The sequence below is a fragment of the Chiloscyllium punctatum genome, chromosome 36, assembly GCF_047496795.1.
Source record: "Chiloscyllium punctatum isolate Juve2018m chromosome 36, sChiPun1.3, whole genome shotgun sequence".
Classification (NCBI taxonomy): domain Eukaryota; kingdom Metazoa; phylum Chordata; class Chondrichthyes; order Orectolobiformes; family Hemiscylliidae; genus Chiloscyllium; species Chiloscyllium punctatum.
In genome coordinates, this window is record NC_092774.1 from 60,617,698 (window position 1) to 60,636,930 (window position 19,233).

Genomic DNA, 19,233 nt, shown 5'->3' on the forward strand with positions numbered 1-19,233 from the left:
TATCCTTCTGATAGGAGGGAGACGAGAATTGCACACAATATTCCAAAATTATTCCACAATATTCCAACGCCCTGTACAGCCACAACATAGCTTCCCAACTCCAACACTCAGTTAGAGGATTGGGAAAGTTTTCAAAACGCACAAAATAAAATAGGAAAGAATGGAAGGACAAACCGAATTTTTGAGAGTCAGCTTGGAAGCATCAATGAGAAATTGGCGGAATGGGTTTACGTCTTTCTCTTCTGCTCTTCGTAGTTTCTCTGTCCTGCAGTGTGTACTGGCTCGTTGAAATAATGTCCTGCTGCAGGTTCGTTTGTGGGTGTTGGGATGATTGCTTCTGTGATTAAGGACTTGGTTTGTGTGTGTTATTTTTCTGTCCACGCTAGTTTGAAGTTCCCCATTGACTGTTCGCTCTACTGTAACATCTAGGAATGGCACTTTGTTGCTGTTCTCCTCCTCTTCAAACCAGGAGCCCCCCTCAGGCCATCGTCTCACCACTTGGAACACCAATATACAGACTAGTCAAAGACCCCCACTGAAGACTAAAACACCAAGTCGAAGATTCGCACCATTCCAGTTACTCTATCCAAGAACTCTTGAACACCAAAGACACCAAGGTAGAAGAGGATGGAATAATGTTGCCCTTTGACATACAGCCATGTTCACATTCCTTAACATAAACGTGGCCAAAGAAAAATGAAGACACTACTCGAAGAACCAAAGACACAAACACCAAACAGCACCAACTTCATCAGCAAAGATAACACTATCAAGCTCGTGGAGCTGTGCCTTACCATCCACTTCATATTCAGTAACAAATCCTACAAACAAATCAACGAAACACCCATGAAACCACCAGAATCAGGATTCCTAGCAGAAGCAATAATGCAGAGACTCGAACAAACAGCCCTTCCAACGATCCAATCCAAACTTTGGGCCCGCTCCAGCGATGATACTTTTGTCATCATAAAATGAAACAAATTAGAGGAAACGTACAACACCATCAATAATATCCTGACTGTCATAAAATTCACAAAAGCGGAGAACAACAAGAAAGTGCTATTTCTAGATGTCACAGTAGAGCGAACAGTCAATGGTAAATTCAAAACAGCCTCTACAGGAAAACAACGCACGCGAACCAAGAACTTAACTACAGAAGCAAACATCCCTACACATACAAACAAATCTGCATTAGGAAGCTATTTCAACGATCCACTACACACTGCAGCACCCAGGAACTATGAAGATCAATAAATAACTGTACAGCGCATTTAAGAAGAATTAGTAGCCAACAGACACGCAAAAAATTGGTTCCCTGACCGGGAATCGAACCCGGGCCGCAGCGGTGAGAGCGCCGAATCCTAACCACTAGACCACCAGGGAGATATGCATGCTCTGTGCTAGCTCTACTGAGAATTGCTTCTCTGCCCGGGAATCGAACCCGTGCCGCGATGGTAAGAAGACTTTCACCTGTACATCCACCAATGTAATTTTTTGCATCCATTGCTCCCGATGCGATCTCTACAACTTTGGGGAGACTGGAGAGTCAAGTCACATCTCCGGGACACCGGCACCAATCAACCCCATCGTCCTATGCCCAACATTTCAAACCCCCCCTCCCACTCTGCATAGGACATACACGTCCTGGGCCTGCTTCACCGCCACCCCCTCCCCACCCGACGCCTGGAGGAAGAACACCTCATCTTCCGCCTCAGAACACTTCAACCCCAGGGCATCAATGTGGACTTCACCAGTTTCCTCATTTCCCCTCCCCGCACCTTACTTCAGATTTAAACTTCCAGCTCAACACTGACATCATGACCTATTCTACTTGCCAAGCTCCCTTCCCACCTATCCGCTCCACTCTCCTCTCTGACCTATCGCCTCCATACCCACCACCATTCACCTATTTTACTCTTTGCTACCTTCGCCCCAGCACACCCCCCATCCCCAATTTATCTCTTTAACCTGGAGGCGTCCTACCTCTACTCCTGATGAAGGGCCTTTGCCCAAAACTTCGATTTTCCTGCTCCTCGGAAGCTGCTTGACCTGTTGTGCTTTTCCAGCACCACTCTGATCTAAACTCTGGCTTCCAGCATCTCCAATCCTCAGTTTTGCCTACCCAATAAACCCAGAATGCCGATTTCTCATCAACAAATTGACACAAGCAGACACAACGTGTGCAGAATCCCGAGCCGCAATACCTTACATTAAATACATCTGTTAAATGATATCCAGACAACTCAAACCCCTCAGCATCATGGCAGCCCACAAACCTACCAACACACTTGAACAGCGGCTAATGAACCTGAAATACCCGATACAAACAACCAGCAAACGAATGTTAATTACAAAATACCATGCAAGGAAATATATACATGAACTCTGCCGCACGGGACTCTGTGGCAAGAAATGCTGGGATGAGATAAGGAAGATATTTTCAGCCAAAAAGAATTGACACTGACTGGACAGCCATTTAAAATCACCCCTGTCAGCCCAGGATGGAAAACCCGAAGGAATGAACATTTTTCTTATTTCCTGAAGATTTACAAAGCTGAGACTGGGTTTTGGTGTTTGTTGGCTTTCCACTCCCAGGAGCCGCAGTGGTTGGGGCGGTGAGTTGGGGAAAGTGAAATGTGCCCGTGAGCAGCGTGTGGGTCTCTTTCAGCTTCCCCTCCTCTGACAACGCTATGACTTGACTTTGATGTTCTCAGGAACAGTCACTGACGCGAGACAGTGAAAAGAGTCTCATTCCCGCAGATCGGGAATTCAAACCTTATGCCCGCTTCACGACAATGAGAAAGATTATTTGGGGTGTGTGAAGAAGCTGTGAGCTGCATTTGAAACAGGTAGGTGGAGTCAGATGCGTCATCCATTGCGGCCCTGGCACTATGCGTACCTGACACCGCCATGCTGCAGAGTTCTGATGTTAACACGGACATGCGCAGCAATGGGAACATTCACAAGGTGAACAGCCAAAGATAATCACCGTCACTGCTTCCCTTCCATAGTACAACTTTGTGAAGCAGTATCTTTCACTGGCAAATAAAACACCTTTGTCCTCAGGTGCCTGCTTCATTTCGATCACGACTTCACGCCCCTCATTGTTCTCGTCTCATTTCCAAATACTTGACTCAATGCCTCAAAAGCAGCTCTGTGGATATCTGCTTGTACCACCCTGAGAGGCAGTGGGTTGCAGATTCCCGACCAGTCCTATCATGAGTGAAATATCTTTCACCCTCCACTGACTTGAATCTGAAAGAAGAAACCGGGGAACAGTCTCCCTTTCTTTTTGACGACATTTCTCATTTTGTAGTCGGCAGGCTTCACACCTGCGTGGGGAAATCGCAGTTTTTAAATCCTTATGTTCAGCAGCACAAGAAAACTGTAGGTCAGCAATCGTATTTCGAGAGTGGTACTTCCAGCTCTGGTAGTCCTGCTGGGTCACCAGAGAGGGAGGGAGAGAAGATTCACATCTAAAAAGCAAACCGAAAAGTTTTTGTTTGTTCCGTCAGTTGAGTGGGTTCTGCACTCAGATGAGACTGGATACTGATTTTAATGGATCAGAATTGAACACTACAATGGAACACATTACATTTCAAGAGTGTTGAAAGGGCAAATCAAACTGTAACCTTGGAGAGATATGCTTCCATTTCTAACCTTAGGGAATCCAAATGAGACATTTTTACTGATCACTCCATTTCAGAGTACTGCTCTTTCATCAGGTGGTCGTGGACAATAAGATCATGATCACAGAATTTATAGCCAAAGGAGTCCACGGTCATGGAGCTGTCCTTCACTAAACAATTTTAGATTAAATCTTTCATATTTTAGAATGGGCTTCTGTCCTTTGGTACATTAATCCCAGAACTTGTTTTAAATTACCTTCAAGAACTTCATTTAAACGCAGAGCTTTTTGAACAACAATGCCAGTCTGACTCGATATTGGGACACAGACAGAATTCACACCTATTTTTAGAAAAGCTCTACATTTAAATAACTTTCTGAAATGGCTGATCTTTAACATCATGCTGATGACGTCCTTTTGTTCTTGGCCAATCTGGAGGAGTCCGTTCCTCGATTGATTCAAACAGTTAATTTATTTGGCAGTGTTTTGGGTTGCAGGATCAACTTTACAAAATCGGAAGGCGTGCCGATGTGGGGGCAGAATTAGTGGAGGTGCCTGATCATATTTCAAGTAACAATATGCAGAAATACACAGAGAAGGTAAGTGAATGATACGAATAGAGACACACGTTTACTTACTTTGTCGAACCAGCAGAGTGAAGGTGGGCCGCATGGCGTCCGTCTGCGCTGTGACACATGCTGTGATTCAGAGTGAAATCACAGTTCGACCAACAGAATGTGGGAAGTGAGAAAAAAGTTTATATTTACACCGTCTCCATACGTCTGTGAAACAACATATTACACGACAGCAGTGGAGGTCTTTGACATCAGTCTCGAACGTGTCTCCTTGAGCAGCTTCTCAGATGGCAATGAACCGGTGAAGTTGAAACACATGACTTGCTGTTTTTGTCCATTTCCTGCAGTAAAGAAACCAACAGCCGTGTAACAAAAGACTTTCTGCAGGATTGCTGTGTCAAGACAAATTCTGAACACCAAACAGGCTGCACAAAAATGCACTCATATCAATTTACCTGAGGGAAGAGTCTCCGGTGTCCATTTCTCTCTGTCCCGACAGCACAGAATCTTTCTATCTCTCCGTTAACAGGACCTTTGGAACAAGTTCAAAGTTGGCCATTTCCTACACATGACTATAACTGACTTCTCCTGATTCACGTAATAGTGAGAGAGAGCAGAAGAGTGAATGGGCTCTGCCTTCCACCAGCACAGCTTGTAAGTAGAAACGAAATGGTTCAATTATCCACCAGTGGAGACAGCCTGGCTCCTTGGGACGGGACAAACAGCAGCTTCCTGAAAACAGACAGACAGAAAGAGAAGCGGATGGTCTTGAAACTCTTTGCTGCTTGTAATTCTGGGAGCAATGTACAATGCATTTCGTACTGAGCAACTCCCAGTTGCTTTTGGAGGCGAGCACTCACATGGTATTTGGCTCGTTGGTCTCGGGGTATGATGCGAGCTTTGGGTTTTCTCGCTTATACAGAAGTGTGGGAGGTGCCGGGCTCCAATCCCAGGAGAACCTTAATTTCTTAAATTGACCTGAGCAAATATGCCGGGTCAGTTTTCTCAAAAAGCCGCTTCGTTAAATCAGATCGGACTGCCTGAATGAGGAATGGGACAGAGGTACCATTGCAGTGAACATGGCGAAGGGAAACACTTGCTCAAAGTGAAAACAAGTATTGCAGAGTTTTTGCCCGCGCAATTCGAATGAATCCTCTACCTGTATTACGCTCAATCCTCAGGGTGTTACTTCAGGAAGCGGGGAAGTGAAGTCATTGCAGACAGCACTGAATTGGTTGAATTGAATGATGCCGTGCATGAGGAATGTCAGTCATGAAGGTAGATTGGAAAGTTGGGGCAGCTCTCTTTGGTGAACAGAGGGCTGAAAGCTGGTCTGATTGAATTTTCCACGTCATGAGTCGAATTCTTCGAGGAGGTGACCAAGCATGTGGATGAGGGTAGAGCAGTGGATGTAGTGTACATGGATTTTAGTAAGGCATTTGATAAGGTTCTCCATAGTAGGCTTATGCGGAAAGTCAGGAGGCATGGGATAGAGGGAAATTTGGCCAATTGGATAGAAAACTGGCTAACCGGTCGAAGTCAGAGAGTGGTGGTAGATGGTAAATATTCAGCATGGAGTCCTGTTACAAGTGGAGTTCCGCAGGGATCAGTTCTGGGTCCTCTGCTGTTTGTAATTTTTATTAATGACTTAGATGAGGGAGTCGAAGGGTGGGTCAGTAAATTTGCAGATGATACAAAGATAGGTGGAGTTGTGGACAGTGAGGAGGGCTGTTGTCGGCTGCAGAGGGACTTAGATATGATGCAGAGCTGGGCTGAGGAGTGGCAGATGGAGTTCAACCCTGCCAAGTGTGAGGTTGTCCATTTTGGAAGAACAAATAAGAATGCGGAATACAGGGTTAATGGTAGGGTTCTTGGTCAGGTGGAGGAATAGAGGGATCTTGGGGTCTATGTACATAGATCTTTGAAGGTTGCCACTCAGGTGGATAGAGTTTGTAAGAAGGCCTATGGAGTATTATCGTTCATTAGCAGAGGGATTGAATTCAAGAGTCGTGAAGTGATGTTGCAGCTGTACAGGACTTTGGTTAGGCCACATTTGGAGTACTGTGTGCAGTTCTGGTCGCCTCACTTCAGGAAAGATGTGGAAGCTTTGGAGAGGGTGCAGAGAAGATTTACCAGGATGTTGCCTGGAATGGAGAGTAGGTCGTACGAGGATAGGTTGAGAGTTCTCGGCCTTTTCTCGTTGGAACGGCGAAGAATGAGGGGTGACTTGATAGAGGTTTATAAGATGATCAGAGGAATAGATAGAGTAGACAGTCAGAAACTTTTTCCCCGGGTACAACAGAGTGTTACAATGGGACATAAATTTAAGGTGAAGGTTGGAAGGTATAGGGGAGATGTCAGGGGTGGGTTCTTTACCCAGAGAGTGGTGGGGGCATGGAATACGCTGCCCGTGGGAGTGGTAGAGTCAGATTCATTGGCGACCTTTAAGCGGCATTTGGATAGGTACATGGATGGGTGCTTAATCTAGGATAGAAGTTCGGCACAACATCGTGGGCCGAAGGGCCTGTTCTGTGCTGTATTGTTCTATGTTCTATGTTCTATGAGGGTTTTAGACAGAGGAAATAATGCAATGAAAATGCTCCCAGGCCGAAAAGGATCGAGAACGATTTGGCAGAGATTGAAAGTCATCAGGAAAATCAGCAAAAGTGACATTAGGAAGACCGTTTAAGCACAGGGAGTGGGGTCAGTAAGTTCCTGTATGACAGTGATCAAGAGTTAGATTCAATGGACACAAAAGGGAATTCGGTGGGCATGTTCAATGTAACAATGTGCAGATTTACGGGGAGAAGGCGACAGAATGAGATACTTATTTACATATTGTGTTGAGCCAGCAGAGCTCAGGGGGGTACATGGCCTCAGTCTGCGCTGTCACACATTTTGTGATTCTTAGTGAAATCAGAGTTGGACCAACAGAACGTGGAAAATTTGACAACGGATATATTCTGCCCAACAGGATACTCCATCACAGCAATGAAGGTGTTTTGACAACATTATTGAAGGGACATGACACAATGCAGATTCAAAACCGAGCAATCCTTTGAATCACTGAGTAATTTGTTTAGTTATGCAGTTGAGGTGAGCGGAGTTACGCATTGGGAGCCACTCCAGTTGATAGGTCGAAGCCGTTTTCTCCTGTGTGATAGTCCCACCAGCACTCCGATTTGCTGTGCTTCCAGTTAGTAGATGCAGATTACTATCCCATACTGATACACGGGCCACGATGACCCAGCTCTGGTGATAAGCTTGTGAAGGGCTGAGTGCTCTTCTCCTGTTCTCTGTCTGGCTGCTATGATCCGAATCATCAAACCTCTCTTCTCCGAGATAGGAATAAATTGGTGAAGGTGAAACACATCAGTTGCGGTGTGTTCCATGCGCAGGAGGCCCTGCAGTAATTCCCCACGCTGTTTCACACAGCAGCATCCTCTCGGTGAGTTTCACTTGGCAAAAAAAACGATTGAACCAAATCAGTGTCCGCCACTGGATTTTACTGACACTGTTTATAAAATCCAGGCTCACCGTTAATGTGGAGAGAGGCCGTCAGACTGTAGTTTCCGCTCCTTCTGTTGAATAAAGATAATTTTAATTGTGTCCAGTGAGAGGAAAGGACTTGCTGTTGGTGGGAAACATTTCTATCTGAACTCGCTGTCACTCTCCTGATAGATTGAAACATAAAGCTGGGCGTCTCTGGATTATGTTGTAAAAATATCGGTGTTATGTTGTTCACACCGCGCTGTCACCAACTGAACGAAGCGGCTGCCCAAAGGGAGACGGCTGTGTTTAAATCCCGTGATGAACTGGGGGAGCTGAGCATTTACCCAAACAATGGGCACTCCACCTCCCTGACACAGTGTTCACAAATCAAACTGACAGCAAAGCTTCACATGTGTTCGAAAGTTTCCATAAAGAAGATTTGCCTCAACAGATATCCGGAATGAACGTGCTCCTTTCTTGATTTGAAATGTAAGAAGTCGACGTCAGTGAACCTGATGTGATTGGAATACGTAACCTTCTGATGTGGAGTCAGACGCGCTACCCTTGCGCCACAAGCTCACGGATGACCCAGGCCTTCTGTTCATGCTTAAGGAAAGTGATCGCACTACAATGATTTTACGTTATGAGTAAGAGCGGAGATCAACAGTTTATGTCTGTTCTGTCTCTCCCCTCTCTCCTCCTGTCTGTCGAAACAATTTCCAACTCTACCTCAATAAAAAGGTGAAAGAATTGCGGATGCTGTACATCAGAAACAAAAAAAACAGGAGTTGCCGGTGCTCCTTCCACAGAACTGATGGTGATCGGGAAAACTTTGGTTTATATGCAGGAGATATTGTGGGAGGAAGGCGGATGCAGTAAATGATAGATCAGGATAGAGCCCAAAGCGAGGGAAGAACTGTTGGACAGGAAAGGGAGTTGACAACGATGTGCGTGGGAGGGTGAATGGAGACTGTTTGTGGCTAAGAATAGGTAGTGTGCAAAGACAGACTACGTGATAACAAGGCTTGGTGTGTGTGGAAGGGACGAGGATACTATGGATTTCAGGCCCTAGAATTATTGATTTCGACATTGGGACCAGAGGGATGCCCAACCAGGGAGCCCAACCTCGTTTTGCGAAGGTGCTTTTTGAGAAAATTAAATAGGCACTTTCGCACAAGTCATGAAAAGCGGGCTCGTCCGCGATTGGAACCAAGGATCTCTCGCACGTCTGCGTCGACGAAGACCCAACGCGAGAATCATGCTGCTAGACCAACGAGCCCACCGGTTGGCGCGCTGGCGCCCCTGCCCCCGCCCTACCTCTTGAACCAGTTGATATTGAACAGGCTGGGGCTGTTTTCTCTGGAACGTCGGAGGTTGAAGGGTGACTTTATGGAGGTTTACAAAAGTATGAGGGGCATGGATAGGATAAATAGGCAAAGTCTTTTCCCTGGGGTCGGGGAGTCAAGACCTCGAGGGCATAGGTTTAGGGTGAGACGGGAAAGATATAAAAGAGACCTAAGGGGCAACTTTTTCACGCAGGGGGTGGTGCGTGTATGGAATGAGCTGCCAGAGAAAGTGGCAGAGACTGGTACAATTGCAACATTTAAGAGGCGTTTGGATGGATATATGAATAGGAAGGGTTTGGAGATATATGGGCTGGGTGTTGGCAGGTGGGACTAGATTGGGGTAGGATATCTGGTCGGCATGGACGGGTTGGACCAAAGGGTCTGTTTCCATGCTGTACATCTCTATGACTGTATGAACAGCTGCTTCTCATTCTGTCTCTCTGCTGCCGTTTGCCCGTCCCCAGGAACCGGGCCCTCTCTACTGGCAGAAAATTAAACCGTTTTCTTTCTCAACTTTTGTCTGACACCGGAGTGACCAGTGACAAGCATTGGCCTCCTCAACATAGGGTACAGAGAACAGAAGAAGACCCCGTAGACCTCCACGAGTGTGTCATCTCAACTCTGCATACTGGGCCTGTATATCAATGTGAAATATTTACGTCGAGGTTTTTTGGGAAGCAGATCAGAAGGCGAGGTGCACAACAGTGCGCCTTTCTACTGGAAAGCTGCTAAAGACGACATTGAGTGAATAGGGAAGATGGTTTCCCTTCTGGGTTATGCTCCCATCACGCACCGGCAGACATATCGCCGACAAGCAAATATCAACTCAGTGGCGTTTCCCCAACGGAGCATGAAGTATAAACTGGGTGTCTGCTTCGCAGAACATCTCGGTTCTGCCCGCAAAAAAATGCCCTGAGCTTCTGTTTTCCTGCCACTTTAACACGCCACCCTGTTCCCGGGCCAACATCTCTGTCTCAGGCTTGCAGCATTGTTCTAGCAAAGCTCATCTCCAGATGGAAGAACAACGCCTCATATTCCACTTCAAAACCCTACAGCCCTCCGGTCTTCAAGATCGAGTTCCATGACTTTAGGGCCTGAAATCCCCCATGTCCTTGACCCCTACCACACACATACGAGCCCTTGTTATCACATAGTCTGCTATGACACACTACTTATTGTTAGCCACTAACGGTCTCCATTAACATTATTCACCCTCCCACATGGATCGTTATTCACTCCTTTGTCCCTCCTATTGTTCTCTCTCTGAGCTGGCGGGAAAGAGAGCAATGCACACTGGAGACTCTGAGCCAGCTGAAACTTGCTCAGTGTGAAATACATTCCACTTTGCTCCAAGAATTGCAAGCAGCAAAGAGTTTCCAGAACATCTGCTTGTCATTCTGTCCCCGGGATGCGGTTTCTGACATGCGGATCGTCTTGTCATTCACGTCGGAACCGGCGTGGCGAACTACTGCAGGGAAGGCACGAAACCACAAGGTATGCGTTTCAATTTTATCAACTCATTGGCATCTCAGAGAAGTGGTTTTGCGATTCAGTTCATAGGAAACCGACGAAGAACAGGAGAAGACCACTCAGACCTCCAAAAGCACGCAACTTGAACGGTGTGAGTTTCGCGACAGTATCAGCCTGATAGGGGGCATTCAGACACTGAGGAAGTCGTTTGAAAGGCAAGATGCTGAACAGAGTACCTTCACAAGTGAAAGTTGCTCAAGGAGCTACTGAGCAATAGCAAAAGATGGTTTCGATCCATTGACCGCGGGGTTATCGGCCCAGCACGCTCCCGCTGCGCCAATCGGCACCAACGCGCCGTCTGGTTTTCCACAGGTCCCGTCAGCCTTTCGTCTGTCGCGTGGCATGCACGTTCGAGACTGATGTCAAAGATCTTCACTGCTGTCTTCTCTGGCGTTGCGCAGACGTATGGAGGCTGTGTAAATATAAACTTTTTCTAACTTCGCACATTCTCTTGTGATTTCACTCTGAATAGACGCCATGCGGCCCACCTTCGCTCTGCTGGGTCGACACAGTAAGTAAACGTGGGTCTCTATTCGTATCATTCTCTTGCCTTCTCCATGTAATTCTGCACATTGTTACTTTAAACAGGACCACCGAATTCCCGTTTGCGTCTAATGAATCTGCCTCTTTGTCAGTGTCAGTTAGGGATTCACTGACCCCAACCACTCCCTGTACGAAAGCATTCTTCCTAATGTCACTTTTGGTTCTTTTCCTCATGACTTTAAAACTCTGCCGAATCGTTGCCGATCCTTTCAGGCGTGGGAACATTTTGACGACATTACTTTCTCTGTCTAGACTTCGCATGACTTGAAAAGCTTCAATCGGGCCAGATTTCAAACTTCTGTTCTTCGAAGAGAGCTGTCCCAAATTTCCAATCCACCCTCATCGCTGACATCCCTCAATCACAGCACCACTCGCGTCAACCAAATTAAACTGTTTTCTTTCTAAAGTTTTCTCTGACACCGGAGTGACCAGTGACAAGCATTGCCCTCCTCAACATAGGATACAGAGAACAGGAGACTCCTCAGAGGTTGTCACCTCAACTGTGCACATTGGGCCAGTATATCATTGTGAAATATTTATGTCGAAGCTTTTTTGGGAAGCGGATGTGAAGGCAAGGTGCAGAACAGAGCGCCGTTATACGGGAAAGCTGCTAAAGATGACGTTGAATGAATAGGAGAGAATGGTCTCTCTTTTGGGTTATGATCCCAATAAGCACCCGTTGTGCCATTCTCCTGCATTGCTCGGCAGTTTTTCCACAGAAGTATTCAGCTTTTCATCTGGCGTGTGGCAGGCACGTTTGAGAATGACGTCAGAAGATCTTCTCTGCTGTCGTGTCATATGCTATTGTGCAGACATATCGTCGATGTGCAAATATAAACTCTGTCTAAATTCCCACATTCTGTTTCTCGAACTGTGATTTCGCTCGGAATCACTAATTTTCAAAACTCACAATATTCAAACTTTAACAAAGTGCTCAAAGAAATGATTAGTGAACACCTGGAAGAAATTCTTCCAAACGAACCAGGGGAATTTCGCTTTGAGGGGTCTTGAACTTTAAGTGGAAGGAAGGGAAGTTTGCCTCGAGGCTGTTTAATGTGGAGATGTGTTCTCCATGTAAACTGGTCGTAGTTGACCATCCCAGTGCTTCCCGATGCAGGGCTGCTTGACCCCCAGGGAGGTTTACTTGTAGCAACTGGAGAGAATCCAGAGATGGAGCAGATTCTGCAAAGGTGCTCAAATACTTTCTATCTCCCTTTTAGGTCTTTTCCTTGTGTATTCCCTCAGTTTGGCGCGTATGCAGTTTGCACCCTGGAAAAGGATTGCTTTTTCCCTCATGTTCACAATTAAAAGTGTAGTTTCTCATGGAACTGAGCCGCATTGAAAGGATTGTCATATTGATATATATATGTACACGTACTTAGTTTAAGATTAGATTAGATTTGAATGAAGTTTTCCTCTAAACACACCTCAGCCTATCTGGCTGCATGAGGGATTTCAGGTTTCTGTGTGCTAGGTATCATGTGATCAGCAGGCATCTGGAAAACTACAGGAACTGCCACCTATGTTATGTTCATTTTAGTGTACTGACAATGATCACTTATTTTGTGACTTTTTTTGCAGGAAGACGTGCGGAAAGAAATCTGAAAAGAAATGATACATCAACTTCTGACAGAGCCACTTGATTCATTGGGACTTGAATATCAGCAGCCATTCCAATCAAGAAGACATGGTTGCTTTTGTTTGCTTGAGAGATTTTGGACACTGGTGAGACAGGAAGAATACTGAGACACCGAGTGAGGGAGATTCAGTGCGCTGACTGTGAAAAGTGCTTCACACCATTTACTCAGCTTGGGAGAATCAAAGTCTCACCCCTCACGGTGGGGATAGACTATGTCCTCGTTCTGATTGTAATTTCAAACCCAGACCAACACATGGAAAGCTCCCCCAATGGGGAAACTGTGGAAATATGGGGACTGAGGGAAAGGATTCGCTTTCCCATCCGTGTTGGAAACCCACAGACGTATTCACAGCGGGGAGAGGCCATTCACCTGCTCGGTGTGCAGGAAGGGCTTCAGTCGGATCAGCCATCTGGAGACGCACGAGTGGATCCACAAGTGAGAGAAGCCATTCACGTGCCCCATGTACGGGAGGGGGTTCACTCAGTCAGCTGCACTGTTGACCCACCAGTGGGTCCACACTGGAGAGAGGCCGTTCACCTGCTGTCAGTGCCGGAAGGACTTCACCTGCTCCTCCCACCTGTGGAAGCACCAGCGCGTTCACGTGCCATCGCAGGGGGGATCGAAGGAGCGATGGCCGAGCGCCGCTAACAACCCAGCTCTGGGGACTCCCAGGTTCGAATCCCGTCGCGGCAGATGGCAGAATTGGGATTCGGTCAGTAATCTGGAATTCAGAATCTAAGGATGAAACTGTTTTAAGAGGACGAAAACCCATCTGATTCACTCATGTCCTTTTCAGTGATGGAAACTGCTGTTGCGGGAAAAGATTCACTCAGTCGTCCCAGCTGCATGCTTGACCCGGATGTACGAAGGATCCAGTTACAAAGGGACAACAACTCAACTGACCAATAATAAAGAAAGTGTGGTGGGAGGAGTGGGGGTGAGTGTGTGCACTTTGAGCTTGAGGTGTTTTTTTTTAAGAAAAGCAACTTTTTGTACGCCTTGTGATGTGGAGATCTGAAGCTGCAACAAAGTTGGGTCGCAGTAATGGTTACCTGAACTTACCGTCAGGCTTAAACTCTCATTGAAAGCTGGGAGATCCAACAGCTTCTCATTTCTTTCAGCCACCAGCACCGAGTTTCCAATGTCGTGTCTCAGAAGGAGCAGTGAATGAGTAGATGGTATTGTTCGAAATTGTAATTTTTTTAGGACTGCAGGTTTATTGTTTCATTGGCATTGCAAAGGTTACTGGCAACAGTGGGAGGTGTGGGCTGTATTCACTGGAAACAGTTTTAAAATGACACAATCACCAGGGTATAGTCCAACAGGTTTATTTGGAAGCACTCGGTTTTGGAGCGCTGTTCCTTCATCAGGTAGCTGTTGAGTCGGATGGTAAGACACAGAATATATAGCAAAAGATTACAGTGTCGTGCAACATAAATGATATATTGAAGACACCTGTTAAGTTTTTCATCTTTTAAAATGGGTTACAGATTTCGGTTCATTAATCTGTAAATCTCAGAACTTCTTTTTCGTAACATTCTCCAGGTAACTTAATGTTTTATAAAGGGGAGTGACACCTGAGTTCAGATAATGCATGAGAGCTGTGAGATTAGAGTCTGTCTGTATCCCAGTCTTGAGTCAGACTTTTTCTATTTCCAAACATATAATCCTGCAAATGCAATTCACCCCAAAGACTTCTATGTGTGAGTGAATTCATGAGACAGAACGTCTGTGTGTGTGTGTGTGTGTGTGCATGCTGGGTAAAGTGTGCGTGTGATGGAGTATAATTGTGTGAGAAGGTGTGTGCATGGATGTGAGTGTGAGGGGTTTATCAATGTGTTTTTAAGAGAGAGCCTGTCGATCAGAGAGGGATTGCACGACCGTGTGTGTGTGTGTGTGCATGTTTGTGTGTGTGAGGCAGAGAGAGAGATAGGGTTTGTGTGTATTGTGTAGCTGGGTCTCCTGTAGTGAGACATGAATCCAAGGTTTCAGCTGAAGTCATTCTCGTGTGTTCCAAACTTGTTATCAGCCCGGCCACTAGAAATGATTAAGCAGTTAAGCAGTTTCACAACACACACTGGAGAGGGCAAGGTGAAGGGCTTAGGTCTGAAACGTTGATTCTCCTGCTCCTTGGATGCTGCCTGACCTGCTGTGCTTTTTCAACACCACACTCTCGACTCTGATCTCCAGCATCTGCAGTTCTCACTTTCACCTCATGGGCGAGGTGGGATTTGTCTTTTATTCACTCATTCACTCTTACAGCCTATCCTTGGTTGTGGCCCAACTGTGCATCCTGAAGAAGGGCTTATGCCCGAATCATCGATTTTTCTGTTCCTTGGATGCTTCCTGACCTGCTACGCTTTTCCAGCAACACATTTTCAACTCTGATCTCCAGCATCTGCAGTCCTCACTTTCTCCTCAGAGAATAGGGCCCCTCAAAGATCAGAAAGGCGGCCTTTGTGTGGAGCCACAGAAAATGGGGGAGATACTAAATGAATATTTTGCATCAGTATTTACTGTGGAAAAGGATTTCGAAGATATAGACTGAAGGGAAATAGATGGTGACACCTTGCAAAATGTCCAGATTACAGAGGAAGAAGTGCTGGATGTCTTGAAACGGTTAAAGGTGGATAAATCCCCAGGACCTGATCAGGTGTAACCAAGAACTCTGTGGGAATCTAGAGAAGTGATTGCTGGGCCTCTTGCTGAGTTATTTGTATCATCGATAGTCACAGGTGAGGTGCCGGAAGACTGGAGGTTGGCAAATGTGGTGCCACTGTTTAAGAAGGGCTGTAAAGACAGTCCAGGAACTATAGACCGGTGAGCCTGACCACGGTGGTAGCCAAGTTGTTGGAGGGAATCCTGAGGGGCAGGATGTACATGTATTTGGAAGGGCAAGGACTGATTCGGGATAGACAACATGGCTTTATGCATAGGAATTCATGTCTCAGAAACTTGATTGAGCTTTTTGAAGAAGTAACAAAGAAGATTGATGTGGGCAGAGCAGTAGGTGTGATCTATATGGACTTCAGTAAGGCGTTTGACAAGGTTCCCCATGGGAGATTGATTAGCAAGGTTAGATCTCAGGGAGAATTAGCCATTTGGATACAGAACTGGCTCAAAGGTAGAAGGCAGAGGGTGGTGGTGGAGGGCTGTTTTTCCGGCTGGAGGCCTGTGACCAGTGGAGTGCCACAAGGATCAGTGCTCGGCCCTCTACTTTTTGTCATTTACATAAATGATTTGGATGCGAGCATAAAAGGTACTGTTAGTAAGTTTTCAGATGACACCAAATTTGGAGGTGTCGTGGACAGCAAAGAGGGTTACCTCAGATTACAACAGGATCTGGAACAGATGGGCCAAGGGGCTGAAAAGTGGCAGATGGAGTTTAATTCAGATAAATGTGAGGTGCTGCATTTTGGGAAAGCAAATCTTAGCAGGACTTATACAATTAATAGTAAGGTCCTAGGGAGTGTTGCTGAACAAAGAGACCTTGGAGTGCAGGTTCATAGCTCCTTAAAATTGGAGTCGCAGGTAGATAGGATAGTGAAGAATGCGTTTGGTATGCTTTCCTTTATTGGTCAGAGTATTGAGTACCCCATTTGGGCGGTCATGTTGCGGCTGTATAGGACATTGGTTAGGCCACTGTTGGAATATTGCATGCAATTCTGGTCTCCTTCCTATCGGAAAGATGTTGTGAAACTTGAACGGGCTCAGAAAAGATTTACAAGGATGTTGTGAAGGTTGCAGGATCTGAGCTAGAGGGAGAGGCTGAACAGGCTGGGGCTGTTTTCCCTGGTGCATCAGAGGCTGAGGGGTGACCTTACAGAGGTTTACAAAATTATGAGGGGCATGGATAGATTAAATAGGCAAAGGCTTTTCTTTGGGATCGGGGAGTCCAGAACGAGAGGTCATAGGTTTAGGGTGAGAGGGGAAAGATAGAAATGAGACCGAAGGAGCAACTGAATCACGCAGAGGGTGGTACGTGTATGGAATGAGCTGCCAGAGGAAACGGTGGAGGCTGGTACAATTGCCACATTTAAGAGGCTTTTGGATGGCGATATGAATAGGAAGGGTTTGGAAGGATATGGGCTGGGTGCCGGCAGGTGGGACTAGATTGGATTGTGATATCTGGTCGGCATGGATGGGTTGGACTAAAGGGTCTGTTTCCATGCTGGACATCTCTGTGACTCTATGATTTTGTCTGGCAGCTCAACCTTTGTATATCTATTCCCCAGGGTGGTGGAATTCCAAACCTAGAGGTGTTTAGGCTGAGAGGGAAAAGGTTTAAAAGGGACCAAACGGGGTAACTTTTTCACACAGAGCGTGGCATGTGTTTGGAATAAGCTGCCAGAGGCAGTGTTCGAGGCTGGTAGAATTACAACATTTAAAAGGCATCTGGATGGAGGTATGAATAGGAAGGGCTGAGAGAGATATGGGCCAAATGCTGCCAAATGCATCACGAGGTTAATTTAGGAAATGTTGTCTGCGTGGACCGAAAGGTTTGTTTGTCTTCTCTGCAACTCTTTGACTGCATTTCTACATATTCTGAACCAATTTCACAAGACAAGGAATAGGCCATTCCAAGTTTACCGGCTGTCCTCAATTGTGGCCTAACTGCGCAGATTTCAATGCAAGTTTCAGAAAGATGTCTGCAGCTTTTTTTAAACATTTGAATGTGCTTTCAGACATTACTGATGTTTCTGAATATATCATTTTCGCTATTCTCAATGTTAAAGGTCAACCATTTCTCACACTTCCTTTCCCTACCCTCACCCCAGGTCGCCATCACCATTCATTCTCTCTCTATCATTAGAAGGGTTTGATACAGCGATCAAAGAGGGCTCGAGGCACGAGAAAGGACGGGGGGGGGGGGTACTCAGAGTGAGATTTGACCGGGGGCGCAGAGACTGGGGGAAGAGAAAGTGAGAAAATGGGTAGGAGAGCAGAGTATCGGGGGTAGAGAATCCATGGGGGGACACAGGGTGGGAGCAGAGAGAGAGAATGTGGTGAAGAGGATTGGGGAGGAGAGAGAGAATGCGCAGTTGCAAAGTGTGAAGTGAAAGAAATTGGTTGCAGAGTGTGGAGAGAGAGAATGGACGGGGCAGTGGGTGGGGAGAGAATGGACTGGGGCCTGTGTTGGGGAGAGAATGGACGGGACAGTGGGTGGGGAGAGAATTCATGGGGCAGTGGATGGGGAGAGATTGGACGGGGAGCAGTGGGTCAGGACAGAATGGACACGGGGCAGTCGGTGGGAATAGAATGGACAGGGGTCAATGATTGGAGAGATAATGGACGGGGATAGTGGGTGGGGAGAGAATGGACGGGGGAAGTGGGTAGGGAGAGAATGGACGGGGCAGTGGGTGGGGAGAGAATGGACGGGGCAGTAGGTGGGGAGGGAATGGATGGGTTCAATGGGTGGGGAGAGATTGGACGGGGAGCAGTGGGTGGGGAGAGAAAGGACGGGCAGCAGTGGGTGGGGACAGAATGGACGGGGCAAAGGTTGAGCTGAGAATGGACGGGGTAGAGGGTGGAGAAAGAGAGCAACAATGAATGTCAGGAGAAGGTGGGGGAGAGAAGGAATGGATGAGAGGAGCGTGTGGGAGGTGAGAGAAAATGAGTGTAAGGGAAGGGACTGGATTGGGGAAGGCAGAGGGTGGACCGATAAAGGGAATGGATGGGGACAGAGGGTGGATGAGGGACTGGACAGAGGGCAGAGGGTGCAGCGATAGAATGGACGGGGTGGGGAGAGTGGCATGTGTGGGAGAGAGAGAGAAGGGATTGGTAGGTTAGGGTAGAGAGAGAGAATGGACAGGGGATGCTATGGGTGGCGGTGAGGGAATGGACAGGGGATGCTATGGGGATGATTGGATCGGGAGGTGAGAATGCATCCCACCCACTCCCAGCATTCCCTTCTCTGCACATGTGCAGTGCAGACTTTTCTGAATGACACGAGAGACGTGTCTGGAACACTGTGTGAATGCAATGACCATCACATCCAGGCATTAGCAAACCACTGCCTATCTGTTTCTAAAACTAAATAAAGATGTGGGCTATACACTAAGGATAGCGAGATGCGGCTGAGAAACTGAACAGAGGGTCAGCACTTTCAGGAGAGGGGAGCTGGGCAAAGGCAGGCGGATGGAAAGATGAATTTGGGTTGGAATACATTGAAAGATTTAGGAATTGAGAGACAGAGATTTCGGGTAGAAGAACGAGAAGGCTGTTCTGTGCAAACCAAAATTCTCTCATCCTATTTTCTGCCCTGCACTGACAGCAGTGATCTGTTTTCTCAAGTTATTAGCAGAGGAGGATTTGGTTTTCAGGCATGGACAAGAAATTTAGTCAGGGCTTGAATATCAGCAGTGTTTGAATCCAGGAGGGGAAATGTTTGTCTGCAGGAAATGATTTCAAATATCAACATGCATTGAGAATCCCCGTGAATACACGCAGCCTGCGTGGAAGTACTCAAGGGTTCTAAT

General features: G+C 46.6%; 1 non-coding gene across 1 annotated transcript; it reads right to left on the minus strand.

Moving 5' to 3' along the window:
* Positions 1 to 1,311: 1,311 nt before the first annotated feature.
* trnae-cuc (transfer RNA glutamic acid (anticodon CUC)) lies at positions 1,312 to 1,383 on the minus strand. The gene has a single exon. It is a non-coding gene; the product is annotated as a tRNA-Glu (tRNA).
* Between the last annotated feature and the right edge of the window lie 17,850 nt (positions 1,384 to 19,233).